Genomic DNA, 18,548 nt, shown 5'->3' with positions numbered 1-18,548 from the left:
TCCCTCAACTTAGCACAGTACCTATTAAGTACACTGTAGGTACTTAATAAATATTGGTTGATTGATTGACTGACTGGAGATGTCTGTCTCCATTAACTCAGCCTGATGATACTGGAACAGCAGAATCTGTTACTAGGATTATGTTGGCAGCTTTTCCAGCTTGCCAGAGCTTGTGCAAGGTAGTCTTTGATCAGATTTGTGCATGCATTAGGAAAATTGGGCAGGTGGTATTCTGAAGGACAGCCTGAAAAAAGAGAGAAACTGGTGGCAGTCAGGTCAGTTAGGAGGCGATTGTAGGCCAAGCAAGATGTAGGCCAAGAACTAGGGTGTGAGCTGTGAGAAGGGAACAGAGAAGCATTTCTTTGTGTTTCTTTCATCTTTGATTTCTATGCCTTTGCTCAGGCTGTGACTGCAAACATCAGAGGAGGAGACAGTATGGATTTGAAAGATGATCCTTAAAGAAAATGTTAGTCAATCAGTCAGCAAATATTTTTTAAGCACCTACCATGTGCTAGGTGCTATGCTAACCCCTAGTGGTACAGATAAAGGAAAAAAAATATCACTCCTAACCCTTTTGGAGTTTTAGATTTTTTTGAGGTTGAAGTCTTTAACTTGCTTAAGCAGATGACACATAGTTTGTTATAGTGCCTGCAACAGAACCTGGTGCATTTTAGTAGAAACTGAATAAATTTAAGAAGTCCCATGTGCAAAGCACATGGTAACCTGGTGCATCTACCTAAATACTAAGAAGAATAATAATAGTAACATTTATATAGCATTTACCTATATAGCCAAACATTGTGCTTAGCTTTTTATAATTATTATCTCATTTGATGCTCAAAACATCCCCGGGAGGCAATGCTATTTTTAATCCCCATTTTACAGATGAGGAAACTGAGGAAAACAGAAGTTGTGACTTGCCTAGGGTCACATGGCTAGTGTATGGTTGAGGCTGAATTTGAACTCAGGTCTTCCTGATGCCAGTCCTGGCCTAGCTGCCCCTTAATAGGCTCTGAGAGATACATCTCTCATGTTTGGGCTCTCTGGGGATGGAGTAGAGTACCTTTTTCTTTGAAGAAAGAGGAGTGGGTACAAGGAGGAGCCTTTGGGAAATTATAGACTAGAGCTGCAGTCAACAGAGTTATATATACTTAAATTACCAGTGGGCCTCTCTCCAGGATGCCACAGCCACACCTGGCTGACATTCCTTCTCTTTTCTGTGGGTTGTGGGTGTCTGTATGCGGGGAGGGGACAGCCCTTCCTTTCAGATCTAGCTCACATGGCTCAGCGATACTTCCATACCTCCAGAAATTATTTTGGTTGCTCTGCAGGCCAAGAACCATGTTAAATTACTCTGTGCTCCCAAGAAGACTGTGTTCTGTTGTTGCCCCTAGTAGCATTAGGCTAGAGCCTCTAGGCCAGGCAGCTCTGGAAAGTAGCTTGTTCATCTAGCTCCCGCCCATCAGCAGGGCAGCAGGTGCTGGATGCAACGCTAGCCAGGGTTTAGCTTGAGGCTGAGCAGTAAGCCATCTGGGGTGGGAGCACACATTTAATGATCCATGGCCTCAGAAGAGAGAGATATTTTGGCCTCTGCTGCTTTCCCATTGAGGCGATGGGATCCAGTTGGGGCAGGGCACTTTGAAGCCTTGAATTCCGACACCAAAGATCCTTTCTTCCTCCCCTTTTCAGTCTTTCTCTCTCCTCTTATTAGCCAGAGGCAACAGATGGAATAACTTAGAGACTGCCAGTCAAGCTACTTGGAGTAAACTTGTGTTCATGAAAATGGAGATAAAGGATAGATCATTCCAGTGAGATGCTATATTAATGGAGAAAGCATTGGATTTACAAAAAGCCTATGCTTGCCTTTGCTCGGTAGTTCACTGTGTGACCTTGGACAAGTCATAGAATCATAGATTCTCAGCATTTAAAGAAACCTCATAATCTAACCAGGAATCCCTTTTACAACAAACCAGTAAGTGGGTTTCCTTCCCTTTCTTCCTTGAACTTTGCAAAGCATCTGTTATTTCTTGATTCTCTTTTAGACAACTCTGATGGTAAGGAAGCATAGTTTTCTTTATATCAAGTCTTCAATCTGGTCCTCTCTACCTTCCCTTTGTTCTCAGTTCTGCCCTTCAAGGTCAGGCCTTTTCCACATGACAGTCAGATACTTGAAAGGCTAGCATTTCTCCCCTAGGTCTTTCCTTCTCCAAGCTTAATATCCTCACTTCTTTCAATTGGTTTTCATGTTGCATTATCTCAAGGGCTTTTGCTATTCTACTTGACCTTAGAATGTTTATCAGTTTATGGATGTCTTTGACATTTCATCATCTCTGGACTTCGGTTTTCCTGTCCAGAGAAGAAAAGGGTAGTAGACTAGATCATAGATGTCAGTCTTAAAGCTTATAACCCAGGGCAGCCAGGTGGCGCAGTGGATAGAGCACCAGCCCTGAATTCAGGAGGATCCGAGTTCAAATCTGGTATCAGACACTTAACATGTCCTAGCTGTGTGACCCTGGGCAAGTCACTTAACCCCAGCCTCAGGAAAAAAAAAAAAGCTTATGACCCCAGCCTGTATCAGGATAAGTTGTATTTGGGAAATGTTTAATAAAATACAATTTAAAAGTATATAACAATGTTAATTTGTGATTTTCTATGTGTCTCACAGAGATCCCTTTCTATTTGCTTTTGATCCCATTTGGCTGGATAAAAAAGCTCTGTTAGAGTTTGAGCTCTAAGGTATCTAAGACATCACAGAGTCAGAAAGAACTGAATTTGAATCCATCTCAGACATTTATTAGTTATAAGATCCTGAGCAAGTCATTTAATTCCCTATGCTCTCATTTTAAAGACCAGCTGTATGCACTTACTTCTCAGTTTAACTACAGCTAATAAAACTCATTTCAGCAGATGTTTATTATATTTCTACTGTTCAAGTGAAATAATAATTGTAAAGTGTTTAATACACTGCCTGGCACATAGTAAGCACTATATAAATGTTAGTTATTATTCAGTACAAAATACTGTGCCAGCAAGTAGGGATAAGAACATAAGACCAAAAAATAGTATCTATGCCCTTTAAAATGTAGAGAATGGAAAGATAAAACATTTACACAGATAAACATAAAATAATTTGAGAAAGAAAGCAACAGGAACTGGAGAGATCAGGAAAATCTAGAACATGGTACCCTCATTAAATCTTGAAGAGAGCATGGGGTTCTATGAAACAGTTGAGGAGGAAGTGCATTTCAGACATGCAAAGGCATGAATGTAGGAGATGATATATTGATTTTGGGGAACAGCTAGTAGGCTACTTTGGTTGGAACATGTAATGTAGGAACATAGAATAATAATGAGAAATAAAAATGAAAAAAGGAGTATGGCGACATTGTGGAAGGCTTTAAATACTAGACTGAGAAGTTTGTATTTTATCCTTAAAGCAGTAGGGAACCAATAATATTTTTGAGCAGGGAAGTAACATGGCCTTAGGAGAATAATTTGACAAATCTTGGAAAGATGAGAGACTACAACTGAGTGCTTAGGTAGCTAGTGTAATAGTATGAGAGGGCATTTTGGCTTAAACTGCGGTAGAGACCTTGTGAATAGAAAAAAAGAGAACGATGCAAGAAATATTATGGATGAAGTATTAACAAGAGAATAACTGATAAAATATTTGGAGAAGATGATGAATTAAGAATGCTTCCAAGGTTTTGAACCTTGGGTGGATAGAAGGATGATGAAGTTTTTAAGAGAAATGGAGATATGTGCAAAGAATGAGTAGATTTAAAGTAGAAAATAATGAATCCTGTTTTGGACATAACAGAGTTTGAGATTGAGCAATGACAAGGATGGACTTTTGTGACTTTAAATATAATTGTTTCCTCATTAACATGACTTGTCCTCTCCCTTCTTCATGAACAGAACCTTTCCTTGGATATACTAGTGGGCAAGTCTCTCAGTTTTCCCATCTTTTGGGACATCTAGGGGAGATAACAAGAGTTGAGGAGAGATAAGTCTGTATATATAAATTTGAAAGTCATCTGTGAAAAGATAGTGATTGAATCCATAGAAGTTTGAGATTACCAAGAGAATATGTGTTTAGTAGACAGGAGATGAAGATGATATAGAAAAAGAAACTGAAAAGGATGGGTACTTTAGCTGGGAGAAGAAAAATTTCATACATAGAAGAAGAAAGAGGAGGAAAGAGGGTAGTTGACAGTGGCAGAAGTGGCAGAAAAGTCAAGAAGAGGACATCTTTGGCGACCTTGTAGAGAACTCCTTTTTTTTTTTGGATAATATTTTATTTTTCCAAATGCAAAGATAGTTTTTAACATTTACTTTTGCAAAACTTTGTGTTCTAAATCTTTCTCCTTCTTTCATTCCCTCTAACAGTCTGATATAGGTTAAATGTGTGCATTTCTTCTAAACATATTTCCATATTTGTTATTCTGAGGAAAAAAAGATCAAAAGGGAAAGAAACACGAGAAAGAAAAAACACACACACACAAATACCAGTGAAAATATTATGCTTTGATTCACATTCAGTCTCCATAGTTCTCTCTCTGGATGCAGATGGCTCTCTCCATTACAAGTCTATTAGAATTGCCTTGAATCACCTCATTGTTGAGAAGCCTATGATGGCTGATCATCACATAATCTTGTTACAGTGTACAATGTTGCAGAGAATCCTTTCAATTTAGTAGCAGGGTGGAAAGTATCAGTAATCGTTTGTTAAATATGTTATGCCCTAAGTTCCAGGTTTATGAAGATAAGAACAGAACAATTGAGCACACTCAAGAAGCTTACATCTTTTCAAGGGACACCATGTACATATTGAAGTAGATAAAATTTGTTGTTGCTTTTTTTGAGAAAGATCTGAGTTCATTGGTGTGGGGAGCTCCAGGTGGGGAAATTCCTCTAGCAGTACAGATCAGCCCCTTCTCTGCAATTTAGGGCCTTAGAGAGTTGCCTAAAGCAGTGATAACAAAATTAAATAGAAAACAGGGGCCACTAATCAGTACATAGGGATCCCTGCTGGCCTCCTCTTGACTTAGTTTAATGTCATCTATATTTTATTGGTTTATTTTGGTTTTTTAGTTTGTTAAATATTTCCAAATTCCATTATAATCTGGTTCAGGCTGTACTCTGGGGCCAGGTGTTTGATACTTCTAGCCTAAGGCGCCAAGAGACAAAGTAATTTATGGGAGTCATACAACCAATATAGAGCAAAAATGGAACTTGAACCTAAGACTTCTTCATTTGGAAGCGCTCTCTCTCTCTCTCTCTCTCTCTCTCTCTCTCTCTCTCTCTCTCTCTCTCTCTCTCTCTCTCTCTCTCTCTCTCCCTCTCCCTCCCTCCCTCTCTCCCTCCCTCTCTCCCTCCCTCTCTCCCTCCCTCTCTCCCTCCCTCCTTCCTTCTCTCCCTCTCTTCCTCCCTCCCTCTCTCCCTCCCTCCTTCCTTCTCTCCCTCTCTTCCTCCCTCCCTCTCTCTCTCCCTCTGTCCCTCCCTCCCTCCCTCCTTCCCTCCCTCCCTCCTTCCTTCTCTCCCTCTCTTCCTCCCTCCCTCCCTCTCTCTCTCCCTCTGTCCCTCCCTCCCTCCCTCTCTCTTTCTCCCTTTCCCTTTCTTACCCCCATTATTCCAGACTATCTCTCATAATATATAATATATGTAAAGTAATTGTAAGATAATTTATCAAGGAAAGGCAGTAGAGGCTGGATTCATTGGAAAGGCCTCTTCGAGGAGCTGGTAAATGATTTGAGCTTTGAAGACCATAGGGATCTAAGAGGCCAGAGTTGAAAAGGGTAGAACAGCCTGTGCAGAGATAGAGACTGGAGACGGAATGTCCTTTTTGTAAGTGACAGCAAGGCGGGTACTTGAGTTTGGCTGGACTAGAAAGTGCCTAAAGCAGAGAAGGCTTTTTTTTTTTCCTCATTTTTTTATTTTTTAGAGAGTGGTAGTAAAGACCAGGGATCTAGATGATTTTTTCCTGGTAGTTTGACTATATATGTATGTGTATCTGTGTGTGTGTGTGTGTGTGTGTGTGTGTGTGTGTGTGTGTGTGTGTGTGTGTGTGTGTGTGTAAATATGAGATAGTTTGAGATGGGAGAGTAAAGTGAAGGTTTTCTCAGGATAGTGGAAAGAATAGACAGCTGGAAAGGAGCCAGCAGATAAGGAGAGATTGAAAATAAAAGGAAGGACTGAGTTCTGTTAGAACGCCATTCTGGTGCTGACATTCTGAGTCAATGGGTTTAAAAAATAAATGACTCTCACCACATGTACGCTTTAGTCTTGTTTATGCTAGCCTGAGATCTTTTAGTTTATGTACCATTTTAAAATTAATTTACTCAGAATTCACTACCCCTTCCTCGACTTTTTTTTTCTCTGCTTTCCCTTAGTAGCTCTATCTCAGGGACCCATCCTAGTTTTAGCTCCCCTTGGGTTCTTTGTGCTTTGCCTAGGTGACCCAGCCAATGGCGTTAGTTTCCCCTTCCATGCCAGTGTGTGCCCTACCTGGGTACAGCAGCCTCATCTCCCAAACCTCCAGTCTGTACCACCTGCTGGCCTCCTGCTGCTTGCTGCCTCAGCCATCTAATCTCTTTGTCATGATTGGGAGTCTTTCTGTGCCAGGGGTTTTCCACCAGCACAAGCTGTCCTCGACCATCCAGTTTTTTTTTTTTTTTTTTTGGTTTTAACTTGACTCCTAGGACCTTGTACTTGGAGCATATATTATCTCAATGATCCTCTTTAGCTTAGAGATTTATGTTAATTTGCAAGTGTCTTCTCAATAATATTGTTGTCTTCAGCAACACTGTCTCATGAATGCTTCTCTTTCTTTGTTACATTAACATGATTTGGTGCAACAAGGTAGCTAAAGAGATGCTCTTAGAATCAGTTGGCCAGTCAGTGATAAGGCATTTATTAGGCACTTACCATGTGCTAAATTTTGGAAATTCAGTGAAAGGCAAAAACATGGCCGCTGCCCTCGAAAAGCTCATATTCCAATGGGGGAAACAACATGTAATAACTATATTACTAAATGTGGAAACATTCAAAGGGAGGTCATTTCAAAGGAAGGGCATTAGCATATGGGGATGGTAGAATGGGAAAATGGGATTATGGAGTATGTGAAGGGGAAGGAATAAAAAAGCTAGAAGGATAGGAAGGGCTCACATTGTTAAGATTTTTAAAAGCCAAACTGTTTAAAGTAGATCCTGGCCACTACTGTTTATTGAGTCATACCTGTGCTTTTTGATGCTAGTGTCTCATCCCTGAGGGTATCTCCCCAAATAATCCTGTACAGATTTTATGTTTTGTGTAGCTTTTTACTTGCTGTCTTCCTTATTAGATTGCAGGCTTCTCAAGGGCAAGGGCTGTTTTCACCTTTCTTTCTGTCTTCAGGATTTAGCACAGTGTCTGGAACATACTAAATGTTCAAAAATGCTTGTTGATTTGACCGAATGAAAAGTGGTTTTTAGCTTGGAGATACTTGAGTCAGAGAAACCAACTAGAAAGCAGTTGCAATAGTTTAGGAAGGAGATTATGGGGACTCTGCATTCTTGTCTGTGTGAATGGATAGAATAGGATCTGTGTGAGGATTTCATGTAGTTCAAAACATTACTTGACAACAGATTGAATGTATGGGGTTGGTGGAATTGAGGATGATACTGAAGTTTTGAATCTGAGTGAGTCCAGAGATTCAGAGAAGTTAATTATTACAAAAACATAAAAAACAAATAAAACCAAGAGAAACCAATATCAGTGATTACTGATGCCTATTTCCACATCAATATAATTTTAATGAAAAAAATCCACACATGCATTAAGTATATCCTTGTTAAAAGTATGGAAAGGAAATAAACTGGTTTTTGCAAACAATATTCTATAGTAGACCACATCTTTGCAATCATAGAGTTGATTGAAAGGTGTAAAGGATTAAAATTAAAGAAGACAAGATCCCTTGGTGCTTATTGTTTGATGACAATAAAAAAAGGCTTTGAATAACTAGAACAAAATGCATCTAAAAGGATATCTTCCAACAAGTGCATTTGTCAGAATTATACCAGACTCTTTAGAAGACAAAACAACAAGGATGATTTTGTTCACTCCTTTGATTTTTTAATATTAATCAGGCATAAAACAGAGATATGTATCCCCCAAAAGTGTTCACTACTGTCATGCAAGATCTCTAGCAAAGACTTTGAATTAAAGAGAGATTTCCTATAGATGAATGAGGTCTTCCAAATGAACTTGATTGTATCAAATCAAGGAAAATGGCAGAGCCTCCCAAATGATATCAAGATCACTCTAAAGAGTTTGGTTTAACTTGCCCATGTAGGGGGAAAAAGTAGATTAAGTAGAGTCAACTGTTCCACCAGTTCTCAAAGCATAGTCCATGGATCCCGAGGGTCCTTGAAACCATTTCAGGGGGGCCCATGAGATCAAAACTATTTTCATAATGCTAAGATAATTTAATTTTGAATATATTAAATGTCAATAAACCTAAGCCACATAAATAAAAGCTCAATAATTTTTAAGACTATGAAGGAATCTTGAGACTAAAATTTTGGAAAACCTTGGGTCCAGATATATAAGCAAATATACAACTCATAGAGCTATTTTGCTAATTCATATACCTTAGATATTACAGATTGATAATGAGCTGGGCCCAGAGTTGAAAAGGAGTTCTCTTTATGATCCCAAGTTTATTTCTGAAACAAAGGCCTGTCTTTGTTCATTTATTTTCAATTAAAGAACATTTATTCTACCTCCCCCATTTAAAAAAGGATAACAAAACTCTTGCAACAGATATGTATAGTCAAGTGAAGCAAATACTTGCATTGGCTGCCTTCTGTAGATTATATTTAATCCCTCAGAATCATGATTATTGATCATTGCATTGATCAGAATTAAATCTTTCACACTTGTTTGTCTTTACAGTGATGTTATTTTTGTCATATCTTTTTTGGTTCTGGTCACTTTCATCTGCATTAATTCATACTAGTCTTCCCAAGTTTCTCTGAAAGCACATCCTTTTTAAAACCTTTAAATTTTAGGGGGTTATTGTATAGTTTCAAGTCATAGAACATTACAATCTCCCAAAGACCGGAGTTGAGGATCTCCAAAAGGGAAAAGGAGAAGTGATATATGGTGGAAGTGAGTAAGCTACTGCTCATTCTAACAAAGGAGTTATGAATTTGAAGAGGTTTAGAGATTGTTATCAGAGAAATGTTTAATTGGAAACAAGAGGGATCTGGTCACATAGAAATAGGAGATAACCAGTAGTGAAAATGACATGAAGATGGCCTCTAGCTTATTGGGTAATATCCCATTCTAGGGAGAGCAAAGACTTCCTTAGTATCCAATATAGTGCAAGAATCCTCCACGTTCTGGTCTCACTTTATCACATCCAAATTATTTACCATTCTCTTCCAACATGAGCCCACTACTCTATTCAGGTGATCAATTATGTGTATCCTGCGTATTCTTACTTAATGCACAATTATGCCTCTCTCCATTCACTGAGATCCAGTTCAAATCTTGTCTCTTCTATAAAGCTTCTTATGCTTTCTCATCTATACCACACTCTAAATACTTTATTATGCTCTTGTTATGTAATTAATTATAAACATTCCTTACATTTCAAACACTTTACCAAACATTCCATACTTACAATTGACTAACTGTGTTTACTGGTTTCCCACCTCTCCTCTCCTTATCCCAACTTCCTACCTCCAACTTCCCTAGACTACAATCAGGTTTCTTTTTTGAATAATGGTATAAACTTGGGATAAGTCTGGAGACTTACCTGACCTAGACCCAGCTGTTCCTTTTCTTCATTCTTTTTTTTAAAAATTGTTTTCTTTTCTTCTGGTTATACATGTACATTGATTTTTAATACACATTTCTCATGAAAGATGTTGAAAGAAAAATAAGAACAAAAGGGAAAAACCAGAAGAAAAAGAAAAAAAAAAGTGAATATAGCATGAGTTGATTTTTTTATTCATTCTCCATAGTTCTCTCTTTCTGGGTGCAGATGGTATTTTCTGTCCAAAGTTTATTGGGATTGTCTTGGATCACTGACCTGCTAAGAAGAACCAAGCCTTTGTAATTAATTATCACACCATCTTGCTATTACTGTGCATACTGTATTCCTGGTTCTACTTGTTTCCTCAGCATCAGTTCATGTAAATCTTTCCTGGCCTTTCTAAAATCAGCTTGTTCATCATTTTTAATAGAATAATAGTGTTCCATAACTTTCATAAACCACAAGTTATTGAGCCATTCCCCAATTGATGGGCATCTGCTCATTTTTTAATTCTTTGTCACCACAAAAAGAGCTGCTACAAACATTTTTGCATATGTGGGTCCTTTTCCCTCCTTTATAATTTCCTCCTTTTCTTCATATATAAGGAAATCAAGCATGTATTGTATTATTTGGATGTCATTATTTGGTGTTGTCTCCCCCATTATAGTATAAACTCTTCTTTGGATACTCAGTACTTAAGGCACAGTGCCTGGCACATAGTAGGCAACTTATTGTCGGTCTCCATTGCCTTTCAATCACTCACAGATCAATTAATGCTCCCTTGGGCAACATTCCTTAATCTCTCTGTCTCTAACAGTTTCTGACCACAGAAAAAGTCTTCCTTTTTCCTGTCAGAGTCCTGGTCAAATGCCCTATTACAAATTATTTGACGTCTTAAGGAGATGAATCAGAGGATCTCGAGAACACTCAGGTCCAGTGAAAGCTTCTTAGTCAGTCAATAGGAATTAATTAAATGCTCACCAGGCCTTGTACCAGCCTCTCCTGAAAGGCAAAAAGAAAACTTGTCCTCAGGAAGCTCACATTTTAGAAAGGGGGAAAATATGTAAATATTTAAATATAAATGAAATAGAGTAGATCTCAAAGGGGAAAAGTTCCTGGGGAAGGTGAGAGCTGGACTGAGACCTTAAATCAGGGAAGCTAGGAGGTGAAGGTGCTGAGATACAGGGGACAGCACATAACAAGGTCCTTGAGATGGAGATGATGTCAGGTTCAAGGCTAAGTGAGAAGCCAGTGCGACTCATGGCAGGATGCATGTGGAGAATAAAGTGTAAGAAGACTGGGACAGATGGGGAGGTCCCAGGTTAGGAAGAACTTCAAATGTCAAATAGAGGAGGATTTTAGATTTGATCCTGAATGTAATAGAGAACCACTGGAGTTTGCAGGGGGGAGGTGACATGGTCAAACCTAAGTTTTAGGAAAAGCCCTGACCACTGAATGGCAGATGAATGGAACTGGGAAGAGCTGCGCAAATGTTGTAGTTATGTGGATGGAGAATGGGACAAATGGGCAGATGTTGTGAAGGTGGAAACAGGAAGATTTGGCTTGGGTGAAGGTAAACAGTTGAGTATGACATTGAGGTTTTGAGCTTGAATGACTGAGAGAATAGTGTTATTCTGAGTAGTAATAGGGAAATATTTCTGAGTACATCTTAACTATCTTAAGTCAGGCTTTGGGAATTCCTATACTGAATCTATTGCTTTAGTATATCTAGACCCATTATGACCCAAATCCCATATTTACCTCCTTTAAAAATTTTTTACATCATCTTACATTTCTTCCTATATCCTTTCTCCTCCAGAGAACCATGCATTATAATCAAATGAAGGAAGGAGGGATAGAGAAAGCAAGCAAGCAAGAAAAGAAAGTTAAAAAAGAAAGGAAGGAAGGAGGGAGGAAGAAAAAAGAAAGGAAGGAAGAAAGGAAGAAGAGAGGAAGGGAGAGAGGTAGAGAGAGGGGAGGAGGGAAAAAGAGAGATAAAGAGAGAGGGGGAGAGAGGGAAGGAGGGAGGGAGAGGTAGAGACAGAATGAGAATGCTTAGCAAAACTGACTGATATGTCAAAAAAAAAAAAAAAAAAAAAAAAAAAAAAAAAAAAAAGGCTGACTTGAAATACAATGTACCACACCCAGGGATTCCCATCTCTGCAAAGGAACAGAGCAGGGAGAGTGTTTTCATCTCAATATCTCTTCTTTGGGGCCAAGCTTGGTTTTTGTTATTTTTTTCAATATTCAGTTTCAGTTTTGCTGTTGTTGGTTCTTTCCATTTATGTTGTTTTAATCATTTTATATGTCATTTATCTGACTGCTTATTTTATTTTACATCAGTTCATGTAAGTCTTTCCACCCTTCTCTGTTGTTTCTTACAGCACAGTAATATTCCAATACATTCATATGCCACAATTTGTTTAGTCATTCCCCAATCAATGGGCATCTGCTTTGTTTCTAGTCCTTTGTTACCACAAAAAGCGCTGCTATAAATATCTTGGTGTATGTGGAGCCTTTTTGTTGTTGTTGTTGCTCTTGGCATCCTTGAGGCTTATTCCTAGCAGGAGGAACTCTGGGTCAGAGGGTTGGGACATTTTGGTTATTTATAAATTAGCATAATTCCAGATTGCCTTTGCTGTGTGAGTATAGTAATTTACAGCTCCACCAACAATGCATTAGTGTGGGCCTCTTTCTACAACTCTTCCCAGTGTTGACTATCCCCATCTTCTGTTGTCTTTGCCAGTGTCTGTGTTTAGGAGAAGAAAAGGGTTACATTTTGAAATGAAATTCGATATAACAAAAACAATTATCATTGACCTCTAAAGTCCTTGAAAATGCTCACAAATCTTCAAAATCCACATAAAAAAGATTCACTCTACTATATATTGATTGCCTTTTTTTTTTAAATTGAGACAGCATATACAAAACACTCTGCAGATCTTAAATGCTAGCTATTTTTGCTGTTTAATTTCTAAATATGTTCCTGTCCCTATCGACTCTTTCCATATGACAAAGAAAAAGATAAGCAAAACTAACACAGCCAATTAGGCAACGTATGTAGTATTTCATGCCAGTAGTCCTCCACTCTGAAATGCAAGATGGGAAGCACATTTTTGATGTCTAATCTAAGATCATGGGTGATCTTTATAATTACACTGTGTTTGGCTTTGTTTTATTGGAATCTTTTGTTTATATTATTATAGTCATTGTTTATATTGTTTTCCTGGTTCTGCTTACCTCAGCCCACATAAATTAATACAGATTTTCTTTTGAATTTCTTGTATTCATCTTTTTCTTATGTGACAATAATATTTCTTTCATATCTCACAATCTGTTCAGTCATTCTCAAATTAATGGACACTCATATTATTTCCAGTTTTTTTTTTCCACTAAAAGATCAACTGTTAATATTTTGACATGGGATTGAAATGGGAACTCTCTTTGACCTTTTTTCGGTGTATGTCAAACTGTGGGAACACTAGGTCAGAGGGTATGAACAATTTGGTCACTTTTCTAGCATAATTCTAAATTGTATTCCAAAACAATTGGACCCATCCACAGCTCCACAGTGCTTTTAGTTAAGCAAAACTTGCTTTCCATAGTCTGCAACCCTGACTGTTAGTTAATCTCTTTTGTCAGCTTTTTCCTGTGTGAGGTGAAAACTCAAAGTTGTTTTAATTTGCATTTCTCTTATTATTATTTGAAGCAGTTTTTTTCATGTAGTCATTAAGTTTATAATTATTTTGAAAAATTTTTTGCTCATATCTTTTACTAATCTATTGGGAAATAATGTCTTCATTTTCTTCTAACTTATTTGATAGATAAATTTTTAGTGGTTCAATTTTTTTCCTCCTTTAGTTAATCACAGACTTTTCAACAGACTTTTTTCCTACTCTTTTATCAGTTGACGTGTATCCTTGCTGAAGCCAAGCTACAGGTTAAATGTGCTCTTGGGGACTAGCCAGGGACTGAGCCTTCATTTGTAACATTGTTTCTTTTGGAAAATATGTCCTAAATTCCAAGTAACTGTCTCAGTAAAGAAATTTTGGGATATTTGTTTGTAAATTGGGAGAATGCCCATATTTTAGAAGGCTTCTGTTAGAATATCCACATGAATTAAATCATAGACCTAACAAAGTATCAGAGTCAGTCTCTTCTCATCTTCTCAGCTAGCATATAAGTTCCTTGTTGGATAGCCAGAATTATGTTTGATCCTTCCCTTGTATCTTCTGCAAATACTAGGCTTGTATTTGGTTAACAATAATGAATAATAATAAATAATTGTTGTTTTTCAGTCATGGCTGACTCTTCCTCTTTGTGACCCCATGAACTATTGCATGTCAATGTTGTCCATGGGGTTTTCTTGGCAAAGATATTGGAGTGGTTTGCCATTTCCTTCTCCAATTCATTTTACAGATGAGGAAACTGAAGATAACAGTTACGTATCTGAGGCCAGGTCTGGTGCTCTATCCATTGAGCCACCTGGCTGTCATACTAAATAAAAAAAAAAAAATATATATATATATATATATATATATATATATATATACACACACACACACACACACACACACACACACACACACACACACACACACACACAAGTGCTTTTTAAATGTAGTGATTTAAGGTTTGCTAAGTAGTCCATAAAGGTTGCCTCATTTGATCTTATTTCCAAAGTGTTGGGAAATTATTGGTGATTGAGATAATGTGATATAAAATTTTAGCCGATTGATTGTTGACTTTGGAGTCGGAAAGCCCTGGATTTGAACCCTGTTTCATACATTCAACTAACAGTGTGTGACTCTGGGCAAGCCATTCTTATCCTTTCAAAGTCTGTTTCCACCTCTGTCAAGAAGTAGGGTTGGAAGATTACTTGAAGATCACCAAGGTTCCTTCCTAATCTGTGACCTGCAATCCAAGGTTATTCCTCAGATGAGTTCATTAATACTTATGGCCTCCCTCCTTCTCAGGGAAGGTCAAGATCAGTGACTCTTAACCTGACCCTCCCAGGATTTCATGGGTTGATTTTCAAGCAGGGCCCATGAATTTAAATAGAAAAAAATTTACATTTTGATTTTAAGTTCTAACTGAAAGTTAGCTTGTTCTCTTCCTAAAATTATTACTCGGAGAAGATGTCCAGGGCCGTCTGCAGACTCCCAGAGAGTTCTGACAGCACAGTTAAACACTCCTCCTCTGGAGCCCGTTGCCTCACCAGCGAAGTCTCCCCTTGAGCCACACAGGCTTGCCAGCCACCATTACTTAGCATTTTGTCCATCTTCTCCACCGCCCCATCAACTTTGGGGAAACACCCTAGCCCACCATTTAAAGACTTAAACAAGAAGGCACCCAAGTTGTGATCACTTTCTTTTCCAAACTTGGTGGCTACTGTAGCTGGAGTTACAATTACACGCAGCCTGCAATCCAACCCCGGGTGGGGGTGGGTAAAAGTTCAGCTAATACCCTTAAAAATATCCCTTGTCTTTGGCACTTCCAAGTTTTGACCCAGATCAGTCAGAGGCCATTGAGTGCTTGCAATGTCTGAAAAGTTTGTTTAGTTCCCTGGGCCTCTCCTTGCAGAGAAGCTGAGGGGAGCCAGTGACCTCATCAACTTGAGCTCAAGCCCAGCCTTTTCAAGTTAGCCTGACCCTGGTCTTACCAGCCCTCCTAGGGCGCATGGAAGGAGCCAAGTCCCTTCCCCTTCACACTGTGGTTATCGCTACCCCCCTGAAATCAAACAGTGTACACAGCACCCTGTAAAACTGCTTCCTTGTGGGCTTGAGTGTACTTGCTAAGTAAACATCCTCCCGTGTTTTTGGAACTAAATTCATTTCTGTTTCCTGGTCATCCCATTTGTTGTTGCCTTTTTTTTTTTTTTTTTTTTTTTCCCTTCTCTGATGTCAGCTCCAAGCCCCAAAAAAAAAAAAAAAAAAAAAAAAAAAAAAAGTGAGATTAATGGAAGAGAAACCCAAATTTGGGAAGTGGTACATGGGAAGTGGAGCATTTTTATCTTAACCAAAAATTGCCAGGGGAAGCAAAAAGGGCATGGGAAAAACACCGTATGTGTTTGTTTCTATTTTTGATTGGAACCTGTGATTCTTTCATATAAGTAACTTCCAGTGCGGAAAATCCTTGCTTCATATAATTAACTAGCATTTATTAAACATAATCATTCTGGGCAGAAAGATAGAAATGAAACTGCCCTGAGCGGAGGAGCAACTTTTTGGAGTCTTAGGGCATAGGCTGGGGGTACTGAGAAGTTAAGGGCCATGTATATGATAACATTCTCCACGTCCAGTTTGTTCATCAGTGAAATGATGCATGTCAGAGACCTCCATCCAGTTTTAAATTTAAGGCATTGAAGTTGTCTGAGGTGAATGCTAGCTCTTCATTTAGATTAAAAAAAATAAACAAAAATCTTACATGTTATTATCACAAGTCATAGTGTGGGGCCTGGAATCAATGTCTCTAATAAATTTTTTTTCTTGCTAATTTATAAACGTCGATGTTCGCTCCTGACATCCCGAGATGTGTCCGGGTCTGCATCTTATGTTGTCTGTAGCTTCCTGCCCTGCTCCATCCCTGAATCTTGTGAGCGATTCGCCTTTTCTCTTTCTTGGATTTTTCCTGTTACTTCCTCCCACCTATGACATACCCATCACTATGGCAATAAGGCCGCCACATCCCCGTGGCTGGGAGGGGGAAGATGGCTATAGTTTGATAGTTGGCCCTTTCTCTCTCCAACGCCCCCTACTCTCCCTATCCCGCTTTTAGTTTTCCCTCCTAAAACAGGAGGCTTCCTGGCAGAGCTAAAAGTCTTTTGTTTATTTGATCCTAGTCTCTTGGATAAATCAGGAATGTCCTGATGTGAACTCAGACATGTTTTTCTCCCATGGAGGAGGAAGCAGAAGCATATGGGATTTAAATGGGCAAGCGACCACTGGGGTGGGGTGGGGGGGCTGGTTTTGCTGCCATCGAGGCCTTACTCGGTTTGATAGTCAGACCAGTGGGGCCTCCTTTATTGGACATCTCTACCCTGGAGCCCAGAAGGTGCTAATTTGGAGCATTTGCCCCCCACCAGGACCTGGCACAGAGTACCTGGGCTTCTCCCGGAACCCCGTGGGGCTGCGATTAATTTCCATGCGGTCCTTGTTTCTGCTAGAGTGAGATTCCTGTGCGCCTCAAACCCCCCTCGCCAAAGGATGATCGCTTAGGCTGGGGGAGTTGCCAGGAGAAGGTTCTGGCCGGAATCGGACATGGGGTGCGTTGGGGCAACAGCTGGTCTTTCTATTTCTTGGACTCTCAAATAGCTACGGTATAGGGAAACTCACCCCTAGGAGCCTCCTTCCATCTCAGACTCCATACACTTCTCCTGGTTCCCCACAGTGTCCCTGAAGCCATTTTGCAGTCGAGAGTTAAGCCGGTCCGAGTGGGCTTGTGTGTGATTACCGAGGCCGGAGATTCTCTAACCTTGGGCCTTCAGGGCAGCCAGAAGGCTAACTCTTCAGCTGCTCCTCCAGAAAGGGTCACTTTCCTATACCTAGACGGAGGCTGGAAGGCGTTCCCCAGGGCTGGCTTTGGGGACTGTTCAGACAAGCAGGGGTTAATGTGCTTGATTAAGCTTATTAATCAATGCGATGCTCTTTTTTATTGGGGGTGGGGAAAATGGCAGAGGGAGGAACTGGAGCCGGGCGAGGGACAGCTAGTTTCTGTTCATTTTTCGTAGCTGCTGCTTGTAGAGAGGAGAACCCAACAGAAGCCTGATTCTAACCTGAATCTGCTTGTTCTGGTGCTTTGCTGCCCCTCAGGCCTTCCGAAGAACTTTTCTCAGGAACATATGACTCAGCAGTTGAATTCCCAGGGGGACAGAGGCCCCGAAGTCCTCCCAGCTATGGTTGGAGTCCACACCTCTGGAACTTGGCACCTGATCTTGGAGGGCCGGAGGGTAAGTCTTTTCATCCTGGATTCCTCGGGCTACAGTTCCCCCTGGCTCCCCAGATTTCCTGGCAGAAGACCCCATGGTGGGGGGTGGGAGGGGTAATCCCTGACATCAGATAGGCAAGTGGGGTTCTCGTTCTCACTGTGTCAGGCCCAGAGGAACCCTGAGAAATCCGGAGGAACCTGGGTTTGGGAACAAGCCGGCCTGTGAATTCCCCCTGACCCCTCTGTAGCAGAAATAGTTAACGTGACGGGGGTCCTAGGATGGCGACGAATCGTCATTTAGGGACTTGAAAAGATGAGCTGATGTGTTGTTGGGCCGAGTTCTGGGGACCATCTCCCAGAGTTAAGCAGGGCTCTGCAGGGGGGTCTCGGGGGAAGAGGTGAGCCTGCTGAGGGGAGGGTCTCGAAGCCCCAAAGCATCCCAGGTGATGGGTGGTGATGGGCCACCCAAAAAGTGTGGCCGAAGAGGCAGTGTGAAGGCCCAACTTTTTTTTTTTTTTTGGTCTTGTTTGACCAGCCTTGGCACTGCCCCCCCCCCCCCCCCCCAGCTCTCCAGGGGAAAGCTGCAATTCTGCTATTGCAACACAGGGAGCAGACTGGAGAATTTAGATCTGCGTCACACAGCTCAGAGAGAGAGGGAGAGAGAGAGGGAGAGAGAGGGAGAGCTCCGTCGATAGGTCTGTTAGCAACAGCCCTGCAGCAGCAGCAGCAGCAGGAGAGAGAGAGAGAGAGAGAGAGAGAGAGAGAGAGAGAGAGAGAGAGAGAGAGAGAGAGAGAGAGAGAGAGAGAAGTAATATCAACA

General features: G+C 40.2%; 1 long non-coding RNA gene across 1 annotated transcript in view; it reads left to right on the top strand.

The window, feature by feature from the left end:
* The window catches only part of LOC141565667 (uncharacterized), a 103,333-nt gene that overhangs the window by 56,973 nt on the left and 27,812 nt on the right, over nt 1-18,548 (top strand). The window contains exon 3 of the long non-coding RNA XR_012489087.1: nt 17,614-17,750. This is a non-coding gene — a long non-coding RNA (uncharacterized LOC141565667). The remainder of the gene's footprint in view (nt 1-17,613; nt 17,751-18,548) is intronic.

The sequence above is a fragment of the Sminthopsis crassicaudata genome, chromosome 4 (genome assembly GCF_048593235.1).
Source record: "Sminthopsis crassicaudata isolate SCR6 chromosome 4, ASM4859323v1, whole genome shotgun sequence".
Classification (NCBI taxonomy): Eukaryota; Metazoa; Chordata; class Mammalia; order Dasyuromorphia; family Dasyuridae; genus Sminthopsis; species Sminthopsis crassicaudata.
The sequence above is the reverse complement of the archived record's forward strand: the minus strand, read 5'-3'. Positions and strand labels throughout refer to the sequence as shown.